At 38.5% G+C, this 17,463-nt stretch overlaps 1 long non-coding RNA gene across 1 annotated transcript in view; it reads right to left on the bottom strand.

The window, feature by feature from the left end:
• Nucleotides 1-42: 42 nt before the first annotated feature.
• LOC130427671 (uncharacterized) overlaps nt 43-17,463 on the bottom strand; it is a 108,219-nt gene continuing 90,798 nt past the window's right edge. The window contains exon 5 of the long non-coding RNA XR_008907333.1: nt 43-414. This is a non-coding gene — a long non-coding RNA (uncharacterized LOC130427671). The remainder of the gene's footprint in view (nt 415-17,463) is intronic.

The raw sequence follows: 17,463 nt of genomic DNA, 5'->3' as shown, positions 1-17,463 counted from the left end.
GTCTCAAGACATATGGAACCTATCCACCATCTTCACTTTTATCTTTGACCTCATGTTATGTCAGCTGGGCCTCTATTTATTAGTCTGTTACACTTTGTAATTGCAAAGTATGTTACCGTTGGCCGTCCAACAAGTATGTATCCAACTGTGGACATCTTAACAAATCAGTTTAAAAAAAAGTTGAGTTACTATCAGTGAGACGCACCAGTATCTGACATTACTAGGCCAGTGGATTCTGTTAAGAGTGTTTGTTTACATACCTTTCCCAGTGTCCATCATATGTGTCTTCTGGAATAGATTGTGGCCTTTTGTTCCTTCAAAGTCTCTGTAGTTAATGTTGGAAAGAGTCAATGTTCTGATGTGCCGATGTCAGGGGCTGAAGGGTCATCCCAAGTAGGAAGTCAGCAGCCATGACTGCAAAGAAAACAGTGAAGTGCAGAAAGAGGGCTTCAAAGGAGCTGGAACATAGTCCCTGGGGGCATCACGCACACGCTGGCTGCTCTTGAAAGTTAGTGGGCTGACCTCAAGACACAATTTCAGTCAACAAGTCATCTTCTTGGTTGAAAGTGCATGGTGGTTGTATTTGTTCACCTGCTTCCTTCATCCGTATGGAAATGTGAAGACCTGGATCGCACGTATAGAGCTGGGATGACCGGGGTTATGGCTGTAGTGATACCGGCTTCACATCTAAATGTCCAGTTATAATATATTGCTATCATACAACGCAATGGTTCAGTTATTATGAGAACAGTGCAGATGGGCATTACAAGAATCCACTCAAAAGAAATGATAAAAACTGAGTTGTCTGTACATATAACGTTTGCTCTGAATTCCTCTGAACAGTTATGAGCATGTAGGCTTAGAGGTTTTGTTAGGGAGGATCAAAGCAGATGCTACCATGTGACAAATAGAAAAACTGCATGCTTAAGTCTGACAAGAATCAACAACTAAAATACATGGTGTTAACTGCAAATGTAACTAAATAATAAATGTTTTGTACTGTCAAGGCAGAAACCATACAATTTATTTGGAAAAATATGTGAATTTCAATTTCATGTTGTGTATAGTTTGTGCTTCCGGCACATTCTCAGAACACACACTGAAATCTTTTCTCTAATGAACTTCGTTTTCAAACAGTGAAAAACTGTTTATCTTGGAGCTGATTAAAAATATGATCAAATATTTTTTGTTTAAAATAATGAAATCTACATGGTGTAAAAATAAAAGAACTTTTGCATTTATATCACCATCTCTTTTGAAGCGTAAATTGCAGGTTACTTTACGTGGGTTGTAATCAGTGTTGGGTAAGTTACTCTGAAAAAGTAATTAATTACTAGTTACTCATTACATATTCAATAGTGTAATTCGATTACTGTCCAAATTACTCTGTCCAAAAAGTATTAAGTTACTCATTACTAATTACTTTCTATATCATACATTAACCTTAGTTAAGTGATTCAAGGATAGACATGAAACGCCTTATGTAATTAATTCAAATAAATAATATAATTAACTGACCAAAGTATTACAAATGTGAGAATTATACATTAAAGCACAGATTTTAAAGTAAGACTTTGAATTTTGATGTCAATTACACTATTGCACACGCATATATTTCTCAAAGTATTTAGTTTAATTACATCAAAAGTAACTAATTAAATTACAGAAAACATATGAGTAATCCCTTACTTTACTTTTTCAAGGGAAAAGTAATTAAATTACATTAACTAATTACTTAGTAACTAGTTACACCCAACACTGGTTGTAATGTAGTGAAATTACGTCAATCTGACATATCCCGCTCTTGCGGACAATTTATAAATCAATAGCTTATGGTTACACAAGTCTACACACCTTGTTTTTATGTACTTCCCAGATTTGCGATTTGAAACTTTAAGGCAACCTTTTCATGTCATCATTTGAGGCATCTATTTTGCAACAAATAATGGCCTGATAAGCGTAAACACCGTTGCTGTTTTATTAACTAGAATAAACCGTATTGCTATCCCAGATTGAAGATGAAACATGTTCAGTTACGATTCTCCCTACGGCTCAAAGGACCAACAATTAAACGTGGCGTTTCCACTCCAGCAATTCTAGGAATCGTCCGCGGTTCTTTCAACCCTTGAGCCGGTGGAATTAATCTCGAGCAAAAACAAGAACACTTTTTACAGTCAGTGAACTGAGGTTTATTTAAGCTTCATCACTTTGGCCGGATCGTGCAGCTCTTAGTGGACGGTAGCCGCTAGGCTCCACAGTGTTTAGATGAACAAGCCCTGAATCCCATTTTACAGCTCGCAGCTCCTGTGACAGACTGCTAATCAATCTGACAGGATGTTGTCAATGTTTCTCCTCTAAAATGCTCACTGGTTCACCCTCCAGTCCCTTAAACAAAACTAATAGGTTGTGATGTTGGCTCTACGATTTCGGGTCTAATTGATTTACATTTTGCAGATCTTACCAGAACTGTAGCCGCTGACATCCGGCACGGGACATCCGCTCTTCTGACACCGGGTCAGGATTCAGGCGCACGCGTGATTATTAGACTGGCACTCATTAGGGAGCATCTTGCCTGTCGCCCTGCTTTGAGGAGCGCCATGAATTACAGCCGTACCCTCCCCGGCATTTTAAAAAGGCATGTTGTCGTACGATATACCGCCACCAGCCTCGATGTCCACCTCTGCCCCGCAATGTGATTAATCGTTCGCGATGGGCAAGTAGAGGCCACCGATGCCAGCTGTTGGTCTGGGTTTGTTAAATTAATATCATGGCCATATTCCGCCATCCCTGCCCTGTCATTCACAAGTCCTTGAGACATGAAACAAGTTTAGACATTTGTCTTTTTTCCTGATGTTATTGTATTTCCTTTATGTGGCCACATCTACGTTTTTCTGCATTAAACAAAGTACAATTAAATTGACTTGACCAGTCATTTATATAGGCTACCTAACCTTTTAAATGTTTACATAACCTTATTTCATTAAATAATCACAACCGGTCAAAATTTAAAATAGTAAGTTGAAATGACTTACAAAGCCAATTTGATTGTACTTAAAAATTAAGGGCCAAAATATATTAAGACTTTTATTAGAATGGTTTATTTGGAGTTTATGTTAACTAAGTAAACGTGTAGAACAAACTGTTGTCTCCCTAGACGGATAAAATTTGTTCTGCAGCCTATAGTTTTTCTAACGATTTTTCATTTTCTCTGTTTCACTCTTAGCTCTTTCCCACAACAACATATGACGCTCTTGATCTTATTGGGAAAAATGGTGCACTGAGATGGAAATGTATTAACTGGCATCAGTTAATGTGCGCATTATTCATTTTTGGTGAGCATGAAAAATGATTTAGAGAGGTCTGAAATTGCAGCTGTAAAGCCTGATTGCACCGAGCCAAACTTGTTCATTTCATCCTTTGGAGGTGCAGAAGGGCGTAAGCTGCTCTCTGGACAGGGTATACAGTAACAGCTGTGCTCCTCTCACAAGGGGGGCGGCCACTCGGCCGGGCTGCGGGCCGCCCGGAACAGATGGAAAAATACATCAGAGCTCGTTCACTGTTATTAAAACATACAATATCCTCTGTTTTTAGGGTTTATGGTGGGTGGGGGTTAGGAGGGCGGTATTATGAAACGGGTGTCGGGTAATTTCTTATCATATGGTTTTCCAGAAATCAGAGAAGGGGAAAAACCTGAGACATTGTATTTGTTTGCATCAGTTGCCAACGGGCGTCTTGTGTTTCATTTTGCCTCTCTCTATTTCTCTCCCTGCACCACCCTCTTTAGCTCAGTAAGGGCAGCGAGAAGGAAACCGTGCCAGTGGCATATGGCCTGCCACTGCGCTAAACATCCATACTAAAGACAGGTCCATCAGTCACAGCTCTGGCCGTGTGAGAGGCGAGTATGGGTGCCTGATAGATGGTGTTTAGAGCTTACCTGCTGTTACGACATCACCACTGAAACACTGTGCTCCCCCCAAAAGCCCACACCGACAGTGGAAACTGCAAAGCGTGAAATACCACGTCTGGAAGTGCCCACCGAGCCGGCCGAGTTACGACAAATAACAGATAAGCTATTTAAACCCTCAGTTAGGGACCCTGGGTCAAAGCCATAACACACCAATTAATGCATAACATCTGCCACGGAGGGAACATATAAGGGCAAGCACGTGCGATTCTGGCAATTTAAGGCAAAATGTTTCCATTGCAAGATTGGACACCAAATTGGTTAGAAGATTGAGTCAAATTGGGCCATTCTTTGCACAACCTTTCCTGTGTCTATGCCGAAAGGTTGGTCTTTGTTCTTCTGTGGGCCTGGTGTTTTTCTGCCAAATTTAACAGAAGGCTCCGAGGGTAAAGGGGGTCCAGCCCACCATTGCCTTCTGCTGCCGAGCAACAACGCAGCAAAGACAATTGCTTAGATCCCCGCTGTCTATGCCACAAAGTGAAAAAATCTTTTAATAAGACCTTTATATTTTACATCTGACATTTTTCATCAGAGTTGCTGGATTGTATAAAGAAATTAGACTTTAAGCTTTGAGGGGAATTCATTTTCAGTAGCATCCTTATAACATCTGACCTGATTTTTATTTATAATATTCAGAATTATTTCACTTAGCAAAATGTAACAATTGAATATATAGAATGCCCTTCAAGGAATTATTTGATCATTAATAGAATAGATTAGTCAAATAAAAAGACCACTAGACTGTACAGAGAATTAACAGACCAACAAAATTCTACAGTTCTATAATAGGCCACTGGGGGCAGTGGTGTACAAGAAAATAAAACCACTCGGAATATCTCTCCGGTTTGGTTCAAAAGGCACAAAATCTCTCTTGTTTAATATTGTACAAAAATTCTTATTACTCATTGATGCAAACAAATGTATACTTTAATGTGTGATTTCTGAAAAATCATCTGAATATTAGGGAAGAATTTTAATTGTTTGATTTACATTTTTAAACTCAAAATAAGCAAAATTAAGTTAATTTAGACTACTGGATATTTTCATGAATGTATAACTATTTCAATGTATAACAAAATATAAAACAAAACGAAAAATATAATAAAACTGAACCTCCTACTCTGACTCAAACATTAATCTATATCAGAGAGGAAGGACACAAGCAGAGGAAGTGTGTGATATAATTAACACTATCTAAATAAATAAACAGTCTCACCAATGCCAAGGAGGCCCCGTTTTTTGTGTTAATGCACTATTAGATTTACAAACATTTAAATGGGTCTAATTAATGCCTCAATCACTGTGTTCTTTTTACTAAAAAGGCTAATTATGCAGATGGCTAACATCAGAGAAGGAGCATTTACATGTAAAATCAGAAAGCCGTTTACTAAATGAGTATTCTTTCCATCTGTTGGGAGAATATTATAATTCTGTGCCCCTGCATGTTTGAAGATATAACATGAAATGATGCTTCTGAATTGAGCAAATCAATGATTCCAATTTGATCCCATAATGCTAGATTTTATATTACATAGCTGGGGAAAATGTGTTACATAGCTCTACATTCAAATATTTTACATAATAATACATTTTGTTAATAAAATATTGCTCACAAAAGAAACAATACACAGGCATTGACAATAACAAACATGAATGTTAAATATCTTTCTGAAATTAAAAGTTTATGTTTTTTAAATTGTAAATTTACTTAAATGTGCTCTGTCACATGGTCTTCAAAACCCTTTGAAAAATGTCCTTGTTTATTTCTCTGTTCAATTCAAGGGCTAATCTCTTCATTAATAAGTCATAATTACAGACATTAGATAACCACAACAGATTCTCCTCCAACTGAAGGCTAAGCATTGCTAGCCAAGCGCTTAACTACCTCATATCTGCCCCTGTTCCACCCAGTGGAATCCATAGATTGTAAATTAGGTCTGATAATATACTCCACGCTGCCTGGGCCCCTGCGTCAGGGCAGAGAGAGGCCACAGGGCACATCGTCCTCTTGACTTTCCACGAGCCCTTTGTATTTTTTCACTCAACAAAGCGATCAAGTGGCATATCGCACATGACAGGATGTAAAATACATTCATTTGCATGAATTTAGAGATCGCTTTGACTTTGCTTTATGTGTGTGACTGACCGACGACTCCATAAAATTCACTTTAGCAGCAGGGGTTCAGAGACCTCGCTAAATACTGCACCAATACTCCTGTCAACAGCCTGTCAATCATCAGAGGGCAAGTGAGTTCTGTCGTTCTATAGAATCTTCAAAGCACCTAAAAATTTAATTACTTTGAAATGACTAAATTTCTCATATTTATTAGTTCAATATTGAAGAAATAAATATGTATATCATTTATGTTTTAAGTGTGCACAAACAATTCAAACAAGTATGTAAAAGTAAGTATTAGACACCTAGATACACATAATAATGAGTCGTTTGATAGACAGAACATAAAAATGCCTAAATCTTTGAAACAGAAATGAGACAAATGAAGTGATTCTGTTTTAGAAGCGATGATACCAGAATCAAAGATGTCCGTCTAACAATAAAAGAACAGATCATTGTCACTCCTTCAGTTGTCTTCGTTTCACAGCCCATTAAATTATTAACAACAGAGGGAAAACAGAAAGGTCCATAGAAAAAGAAGAAAGGGACATAACAATTAAATTGAGGATTCTCAAAGACTTTGAGGGGCCCGAGATACTTCAGTGCTGAATTTCCTGCTTAAAAAACTGTGATGAGATGCTGTTTTCATAGAGAAATAAGGACCGGGTAAAATAAAGATGGTAGGAGAGATAAAAACATGGGAATTGTGAGTACATAGAGGCATGAAAAAACAGAAAGATTATGGTTGTCTAACTGTACATTAAACTTTTTTTTTATAAAATATTTTATAGACATCTGTCATTTGTTAGTCACTTTGAAAAAAGCGTTTGCTTTTTAAATAAATAAATAAATATAAAATGTAAACATTTATCTTTCTATAGTGTAGCATAGAGATATCAAATTAGTTGAGACGTCTGGTTCCTATGCACATACAGCAAATAGCAATTTAAAAAAAAACATGTCAAATTCAAATGTGCTAGATGTTTGTGAATTTTTTGTTCCAAATCAGAACCAATCATGTCACATAAACAACTATTTTTTTATCATATATAGTTGTTAAAATTATTTTGCGTCTCTCTTTGAGGAGAGCAGTTTTTTTGTTTCAATGCTTTAAGTTGTTTCAATGACTCCAGGCCAATTTTCTTTACACTTTTAAGGACTCCCATAACTACAGTACCAAGGACAAATATATGTAAGCAGGTGGGGTTCAGTGTAGCCTATTGATGGATAAAATCATGAAAACAATGAAACTCTTCCCATCTTGGGGTGCAGGCAGAAAAAAGGAGGCCTCCCTACCCCTCGGGTCAGCTCTATTTTAGAAGCATAAAGGTGCTCTACTCGCCTGGTAGCCCAGTCAGAAGCAAGCGAGCAGGGCCAGAGGGCTCTTGTTTTCCCTGCATCTCCCGGCCTGATGGACACCACCACCACAGCGCCGAGCGTGGGAGAGGACAGGACGCCAGCGCTGTCTTCTGGCGCTTCCTGGGGCCTGTGCCGACTCAGCGTGGCGGCAGACTTACTCAACAACTGCACCTTTACACCACACTCGCTCACATGGAAACACTGGCGTGCATCCGCAGAACCTGGACTGCTACTATTGTCAACGACTGACGATTGCACTCCACAGTCCTTCCAACACGACTGATGCTAATTAAAGTCTGCCCACAGCATGACTCACAGACCTGTGAACACAACTCGACAGCAAAATATTATTCACTGTGTGTTGGTGCCTATGTTTGGCCTTTCTATTTTATTATTTAAGGAAAATATTCACCTTGCTGTCAAAACATTCATTTACAGGACATGCAAGGAAATGACAGAAGTGTTGTGAGCAGGTCTGGTGAAGTTTTGCAGGGAATCCAGAAGATGGCAACCTATCTCTGATTCACATTTCTGATCATTTGTTTATGTGTTTGTCAAAGCATCAGTCTGTTTTTTTCTGGTTTATGTTGATACTGTGGAAAAAGATGGAATAATGTATGCAATTAATAATCTATGCAAATTATATTGCACACCATTTATTGTCATGGAAAAGTCCCTTTGGTCTACTTTTCGGAACAGACCTGTGGGAACTGCACAATTTGAGAGCTATTTTATACAGAATTCTGCCTCCAAAAAGGTGCTAGTGTTACAAAAAATCTGAACAATATCCAGATCAACAAAGGTTTCAAAATGCTAGATTAAAAAAACAAAGTAAAAGATAAATTGATCCACAGCTGGACACACACATACAGCACGAACACAGTGACTTCAATATTAGGGATGTAAATATTTGGATATTTGGTAAATAACAAGTAGTAGATGACTTAATATTGATATAGACAAAAATCTGCCTACATTTTCGCATATTCAGTCACTGAAATAAAGGGGATAGTTCACACTATAAAATTATTTCATCAGTTAATCACCCTCATGTCATTCCAAAAATGTAGGACGTTCTTCTTCAGAACACAAATTAAGATATTTTACGAACATAAGTAACCAAACAACATCAGACCTAATTTGCTTCCATTGTGGACACAAAATCACTGAGACATTTCTCAAAATATCTTATTTTGTGTTCAACAGGTATAAGAGTTCAGGATTTAGTAGACATAAAGGTGAATAAATTATGATAAAAAATCTCTTTAACAGGATAAGAATGTGTCGGATACCCCAAGAATGTTATGTTTCGGGAAAACTGACCATGTAAAAGCCGCTCACTGATAAACATGGACTCCATTAAGTGTACGAATGAATTGAGACCTCAACCATCCAATTTCATTTTTTCAATAAACCATTTCCAAGCCAAACTCAATAGCTGTAATTGCAAAGAGATTGCAAGTGTGTATAATTACACTAGATTGGACCATTTATGGCATTCAAGTTCACGTCTAACTAACATATGCTGGTGTTGTGTGCACTTCTGTGGACCTAGCTTTCAAGAATAGGGCGCAACAAAGTATTTACGGCTGACAAAAGGAATTCTCTCTTCACGGTCTTCTTCAGAAGAAAAAAGACGTGGAGGATCAAGGCAGAGATGGACGGTGGTTTTCTCCGCACTGCTGAAAGGCCACTTGTGAGTACAAACCAGTGGAAACCCAACGCCATGAGACGTGACCAAATTAGACTGAAGCTTTTCTGGAGAAGACGTTCTGGATTAAAAGCACGCTGGAGATGCAGCTCGCCAGGAACGGAGTGCTAGCAGAAAAGCGGATCTCATCAAAATAACCTCAAGGAGGACATGATTGTGAAAAATGGGACTACAAGCTTAGACCACCCATGGTGGCCCAGACTGGTTTATGCTGGTGGGCCAAAGTAAAACTGGCGAAGAATAGGATTCCTACATCCATGAAAGCTCATCTCCATTCAGTAATTGAATGCACTCGTAACATGAAGAAAACATCATCAAGAGTGGCACATTACTGTCTGGAGACAAGAGACGACAACCGATGCCATTCAGATCAAAAACCTGATCAAAAAACGACATTGTATGTCAGATCCAACAGCGCTAAATCATTTGTGTTCAGAAACATTTACCGAACTTTCGATTGATCAGTCATTCTGATTGGTGCTTTCACTTTTCCTGAGATAAAATGTGCTCATCAAAGCCAGAACACCTCGGGATCACGGTACAAACATTATCTCCAGGGCATCTGTACGTGTTTGTGTCCACAGCTGAGAGCGCAGCGCATCCCGGCCTGGTCCGTAAGTTCGTCTGGGGTCTGACCTGCGCTGCCACCCCCGGAGTGTCATGTTTGATGCTCGTGGTTTGATCCATCATGTGGTTGGCAGGCTGGCTGATAAACAGACCCGTCCCGTGGGAGAACGTGTATGTATGTGTGTGTGTGTAGGCTCTCCAACAGCTGGGTGGAGGAGCTGAAGAGTGGTGGAGCCTGCAGATGTGAATCTGGAAGCGACAGAAGGTATCGTCGTACACATATTTGTTTTTTTACCTCTCCTGGAGGAAAAGGAGGCCCTTGATCTGGTGCGGAGCAAAACAGTTAGCTTTTGTTTCAAGAGATGAAAACCACTGTCGCCGTGAGGAGGGGCCAGCAAATGAAAGAAGGAGATGGGGGGGGGGGGTTGAAGTCAGGAAACTGAATGTGAAGTTTGGGTGGTCACTCGCAGCCTGCCATGACCCTTGACCTGGTTTACACATGATCAAGGGTGGAAAAGCCAGAGACTCGAAACGCTGTACCACAACCAGAAGTTAGCATGAAAGCCACTGCATCAGATGTAGCAAAAGGATTTCTCACCTTGTCTATTGATTTTTGTTTTCATCCCTGCTTTCTACCTTTTCACTTTTGGTACTTGACCAGTGAAAAGAGAAGTTGACTTGTACTGTAAGAGGGAAACTGAGATGCTGAACATATTCCTGGCTTTGCTATTTTGCATATGAAGCAGTGTTTCATATGCTTTTAAAATGCTTCACAAAGTTTGTGGGACCAGAAGCTGTATTCTGTTACTCAAGCAAATCTTTCTCTTCTAGCTATACTGTATTTTGGTGAAGCACCAATCGTCTGCATACAGTCGTACAAAAAATTAAGAGACCATTCAAAATTTTCATTGAATCAGCATTTCTAGATGCATTGTGGTCATTTCAATCCTGTGTCTGTTGAATTTGAACAAAATCAAACCTGAAATGTGAAAGACTGACAGCATGACAAGACACAGAAAAACTATGATAAAAATATATATTCTATTACCTTTTTTTAAAACATGTATACACATATTACTGTTGTATTGCTTAAAAATGTGAATATAAACTTATTGTCTTTGCAATATTTGAGGTCTGAAAAATACAAGATCTTTTCTGTTATTTTCACCTGCTTCTCCAGTTTTCCTTTTCTCCAAATAAATGCAAATAGAAAAAATGCTATATTTGGGAGAAATATTGTTAGTAGGTCACAGAATTAAATAAAAATAATGATCTTACCAAATCACACACCTGGAAGTAGTACATTTAGAAAAACATTTTTTTTTTAAATGGCCTCTTAATTATTTCCTCAGCTGTACATAAATAAATCTTGTACTGGATTATAGATTATTATTTTTATGACATGCATATGTAACATTTCCGAAGAGGACTCATATACTCATATTATATTTAATTTAGACAAAATACTGAAAAATCTGCTTATCGTCGTCAAATCCCCCTGGTGTCTTTTGCAATAAGAATGATTCACTAAAGAAATGCAAATCAGATCCGGTTATGAATGGTATTTTGGAGGATGCTGCAAATTTAATCTGATATACTTTAGGACAGTACGGCATCACTCCACCTCTACAATCTAGGAACCTGAACTTGGTCTTTCATCAAGTGATGAAAAAGAGCTCCCACGATCAATAGATAATGTATACAAATATCTCTTTCAATTAAAAACATTGTTTATTGTGCCATATAGTGCCTCGGTTTGTGAATTTATAATGAACCTAATATACATATAATTGAGGCATGTCTGCACTGAAAAGAATCACAATGACTTAATTTAAATATGCAGCTTTTCATCATTTTGGTGATTTACAGTGTATAAAAAAAAACATGTAGTGACTTTGGCCAGCTGTGGGATTTGTTAACAGCCTTACAAAATGTAGTTTGGCAGTATAGTGAAAGTATGAAAGTGACATTATAAAAAACGACAGCATATACTGTATATCAAGGTACCGATGCACGGTTATCTTCATGGCACTTCAAGCTCTTTTCCTTTCTTAAATGGATAGTTTACCCAAAAATAAAATGATATCATTAATTCCCCATCATATAACTCAAACTTCTATATGACTCTTTTTCTAGAACACAAGTCGTCGTCTTAGTGGTTCTATATCCATACAACAGAAGTCAAGGCATACAATGTTATTTGGTAAACAAAACCTTAAAAAAATCTTCTTTTGTCAAAACAAAGAAATTCATATAGGTTTGGAATGACATGATTGTGAGTAATATACAGTATATATATATTTTGACTGAACCAGCCTATTAACTTTCACACATACACCCTAGCACGTTTCAAGCATGCCGTTTATTCTGTGATTACACGTGCCCACAAGTGCTTCTGTTAAAAATGTGCGCACCAGCAGCCGGAGTGGTGGCAGCCCGTTAGCATTCTGCCTTGACGACTCCATCAGCCCGGTCTCAAGGTAGCTGTCAATCAGAATGCATCATTTAATTCACCAGTACTCCAAGGACTTTTCCTCCTGCAAAGCCCATGACAGCACAGCTACGGCTCTATTCGCTGATGTGCACAGTTGTATTTGCAACGTCGTGATAATTAGAGCGAGCGAGAAAGAGAGACAATGGGTGAAGGCAGAAAAAAAGCAACAAGTCTGAAGACGGTTAGACAGCAGCTTTCCTGCATGGTGGCACGGAGCAGAATAACAAAGACAAGACTGTATTCATGCTCTTCGAAGGGACCTGAATTCATCCGCAGCTCGCTCTAATTAGATTAATGGTGTTGTGGCATAAAAAGCGGGCCCACTTCACATTAGATGGCATACGAATTAAGACAAACACTCATTTCAGTTCCAGGCAGAGAAAAGCAGTGGCCGGGATAGTTAGCGTAGGCCTTCATGGTGCAATGAGATGTTAATTGTCGGCCATTACCTCTAAACTGCTTGCTTGTTGTATTAATCACGGTGCTAATTGATGCAGAGATAGAAACGTAGCCACGGGCAAGAACATGGAGGAGAGAGAGTTGCAGATAGTATATTTATCGAGTGAACCATATGGAGATGGCGTGGCTTTGAAAAGCCCTCAACAAATTCTGCGCCGTTGAAGGATTATTACATTTTTTTTTGTAACATTTTTTTTAATTTAAGAGAAAGACACTTCAAAAGATTGGTGAAGCATGAATACCAGATGCAGTGTGTATGTGTGTGTTTGTGCACAGTAGTCAACATGCAGTAGTTGCTTACAACAGAGAAATGAAAGAAACAAAGAGCAGTCTGTGGTTATCACAGATATAACCTTCTTTAGAAAATTGATTCGAAGACATTTAATTGAAGCAGTAACAGCAGTTGTCCTGGGTGTGATATGTCGTATTTCATCTCGAACTATTTCAAATGACATTTTTCTAAACGTTGTTTACTTAGACTGCACATTAATTTCTAAACAACATGAAATATGTTATCACTGTACAGTACATGTCTCATCTCAGGGTTATTAAAATTGCAAGCAACCTTTTATGCATGAACAATGATAACCTCATTGAGTCATAAGAAGAAAAAAGTACAATGGTCACCAGACAAAGTTCACAGGACAAAGTTCCACGATTAAAATCTGGCCCAGCAATTTAATATAAACCTGCAAAAATAGAAGTTGTAGAATTTTGAGAAATGTAAAAAAGGATGAAATGAATAAGAATTGAAGGTAAACAAGAGCTCACAATAGGCTATAAAATCTTAACTTTAGCAAGCTGTTGCAAGATGTACAAGAGAACAGAAGCAGATTTGTCAGTGGAACAGAGGGGACACCAGCAGATACCCGCACTTGGGTCGTGGGGTCCAGCACCTCTGATCCTTTCCTCCTGTATTCACTAAAAGCTTGAATAAAAACTAAATACTAAACATCTTTAAAGAAAAGAACCAATATTAAGCAAGGAAAACATTAATGTTGGACAAAGATGAAATCTATAGAGTAAAAGGTTTTACTGGCCATTGGACTTCAGATCAATTCAGCAAGTCTGACCCGGTCAGCACGCTCGTATTTCGTTTTCTACGATTCTAAACATTTTCAAGCGGGCCATCTAAAACATCGCTGGCTCATACTTCGGTGAAAGTGAGAAATAAGGCGTACTAGTGTGTCAAAATCAATTAAAGCAACCAAAAGTATCACGGCTAATCCTGGACGAGAGAACCAAAGCGTGTTCACTAGGCCATGTTTTTAAAGCAACCTGATACAAGCTGAGGCTAAAAACTAAAAAAAAAAAAAAAAGTCTTACAAATACTATACTTTACCCACCAAGTCAAGTTCACTTAATAAAATCCTATTTTCCTACATCAGGACAGATCCTCTAGTAAAAAGGAGTAAGGTGTTTCTCTTAAACAAAATAAAGGTGTTTAAAAAACATTCACAAGAAAAAAAAGCAAATCCACAGTGTCACTGTTAAGCTACGCAGATGTCTGGAGTTTCTTGGACCGGTCTCCAATATGTCTTTTTGTCCCCGTCAAATCACCCTGAATCCACTGCTGTTAATGATAATAATAGTGTTGGGTATCCATTGATTTGCTGTGGCCCCTTATTGTGAGCAAACGCCAGAAGACACTCATCTCTCCCTTTAATTAGGCCCTGGACCGGTTTCTCTTTTGATGTAGTTACTCGGTGGATACAGGCAGCTATCCACCATCTAATGCATTGTTAGCGCCCTTGGCTTTGGCCTTACAAAAGACAGGTTTTAACAACTTATCTGGAAAGAAACTCAAAGTTCTCAAAGGCGCTTTACAGAGCTTTTCCTCATTATCCACTTTGTAAAGTCATGAAAAAAATAAACATGTTCTTTCTTCGGTTAATCTCCAGGTGAGAATATATGAAGTGTTGTTTTAGCTTCTGCTTAACACTGATAATGGCAAAAGGAAACAAAACAGATACAGTGATTGGCAAAAGAATGTGCCAAAAAAAGAAATTATACCAAATTACAAAGACTTAAAGGAAGGTAGAGCCATCAACCAAAAGAGAGAAAAACGTGCGGCCAGCACACAGTGTCTTCATGAGTTCCTAGTCCTTTTTTTCTTTATCCACAGGAGTCTAATTACCTAAGCACTGCTGCCCGCTTTCAATCAGAGTTAGCGAAAATGACACACTTCTTTGTTCCTTTCTCATATCACACATGATACACTGTCATTCGTCCTGCCATCCAGCCTGGAGTAGAATCTTTCCCAGGCTGCCATCTGTCTCCGGCGTGGCCCACTCTGCTGTGGGAGATGGCGCAGAGGGGCTACCATAATTCTCCCCTGTCATGGTGGCTGCACATATTTCATGCTTGCTCCTGGGTTTCTTTATGCCAACCGTTAGCAGCTTTGAGGACTTCGGGTCAGCTTAATAATCATTTAAAGGTTTGTTAGGCACTGACCCTGCAAAACGGCCCCCCAGATTGAAAAGTTATTCACCATGTCCTTCATCAAGTGAATCTTCACAGCGCCTTTGTTCTCAAAAAATAGAACTTTACATCAGCCAATCACCAGCCAGCGTTTTTTTAAAGATGCGGTCAGTTGTGGCGTATTTTTTTAGCGAATTAGCATTTTAGGACTTCCCCGTCCATCGCTATTTTTTGGGGGGTAAATCCACCTAAAATAAGGCCTGTGGTAAACAAAATCTCTTAATATTTTCACATACATTCTATGTCATAAAACACACCAATAATAACCCGCTTGTGAATTTTTTTAAAGCCTTATTGTGTCTTAAAAACGGCGGTTTCTAACAAGTTGCTTAAGGTAAATACTTTCTTTGGCGGGGATGTTAGACGTCATCGCACATATAAAGCTCAAAATGGCTTCAAAAGTTACAAATGTTGTGTTAAATTGTAAAAATAATCTTGAAAGACAAAACGTGTAAACATCATAAACCTTTGTTAATCAGTGAGCTTATGTTTTGTGTTTTTCAAAAAATCTATGGGCTTCTGGATCGAGGGAAGCTGCGTGGCACTTACTTCTGGGTTAGCCTAAAAAAATATGTAATCTCTAAGCCTATCCATTAGTTAATTTAAGTGGAGTAGCCTACTGCAAATATTCAACGTGCTTCACATGATCTGTGGTTGAGTGACACTGTCCATAACTGTTAGCTTGTACACATCAGGATAGATTAGCATTTACACATGTGTTTTCAATTTCCAAATGTTGTTTAAGTGATGGTTTACACCTGTATTTCCCATTGTGCACCTGTGATTGGATCACGAGAGACAGACCTTAATATCACTGCGGTTAAAAGTCAATTTCAGTGTGGGATGAACTATGATTAGGGTTTCAACAAAAGCTCATCCAGTTGGACTCTATACAGCAGCTGGAGAATATTATCAAAAACACCATGCTTGTTTATTTAGTGATAGTTCACCCCAAAATTCATTTTTTAACTAACCCTCTTGTCATTTTAAACCTGTTTGACTTTCTTTCTTATGTAGAGCACAAAATAATATATTTTGAATATACACGTCTATTGTATAGAGTCAATGGGTACCGCCGTTGTTCAGTTACCAACATTCTTCTAAATATCTTCTTTTGTGTTTTTTTCCAGAGGAAAGTCCTACAGTAAATGTTGACAGAATTTTCATCTTTGGGTAAACTGTCCTTTTAACTCTTCGACGCTTAAACAAAATCCCAAGATCACATGTTTTACAATCAACTGATTCTGAGAAATGCCTACCAGGGGACGGCAGCATGTGATCCATGTGAGACGACTCTGTTTGCGTGCATGCGAGCGGGAGAAAGTCACGGTCTTATGATTTCCTATCATAACTCATTAAATGCAAGGAAGGGTGAGAGTTCAGACCTCGTCCTCATTACATGGACCTCTTGACCTTTAGCATGTTGCCCATCACTCTTGGACATTGCATCATCTTCCCCTGCTCCCGTGTTATGTTATATTTGGCTGGTCGGATACCCCTCGCACAATCAGGAGAAGCCTAGGAAGTTCCATCATAAAACCAATCAGGGAAAACGTAAATCACAGATTTTTGGGGGGCACTTGAAGGTCTGGGAAGTGCACATTTCCCCAAAATACTTTACAGGAAGTCCAATATTCTCATTCTGAACCCAGGTCAAATGGTGTCATGACCTTGGGAGGGCTATTGTACATATGCAACTATGGCAACCAAGGCACAACAAATACAGCAAAAGAGCAACAAAGGTCAAGTAAAAAAAATTAAAAGTTGGATAATTCAAGCAACATACACAAAGATTATGAGTTAAATTGTGTGCTAAACTGAATAGAGACTTAGAACAATCTAACATGTTAAAAACACTCAATTATTAACCATTATTAATCAACAGCCAAATTGTTAACCATAGTAAACCAATGCCGTTTAAAAGGTCAAATAATATTATTAAATTTAATCTAATTTCAATACATTTTTCATCTTGAAACAATCTTATAAAACCAAGTGAACAGGTTGCTATAAACATTACAGAATCAGATTGACAGGCAAGCTGCTGGAAAGCTGTACAAGTGACAAAACAAAAGCAACACTAGGGTTCAGTGTCCCATTCTACACCCAATCTAAAATGTCTAACACTACGACTATGGCCGGCTCTTGTATTCCTCCTACTTGGCAGCTGGGCTTGGTGCCATTGTAGTGGAGAGAGGTAAACATGTCACAACACCGGCTTCAAGAAACAGCATTTTGGCTTTTCTATTTGGAACTCATGGACATGATCACAGCAGGCTGATTAGAACGAGAGGGGTGGGAAGAGAGCACCG

The sequence above is a fragment of the Triplophysa dalaica genome, chromosome 8 (genome assembly GCF_015846415.1).
Source record: "Triplophysa dalaica isolate WHDGS20190420 chromosome 8, ASM1584641v1, whole genome shotgun sequence".
NCBI lineage: Eukaryota > Metazoa > Chordata > Actinopteri > Cypriniformes > Nemacheilidae > Triplophysa > Triplophysa dalaica.
This window is presented reverse-complemented; position numbering and strand designations above follow the sequence as displayed.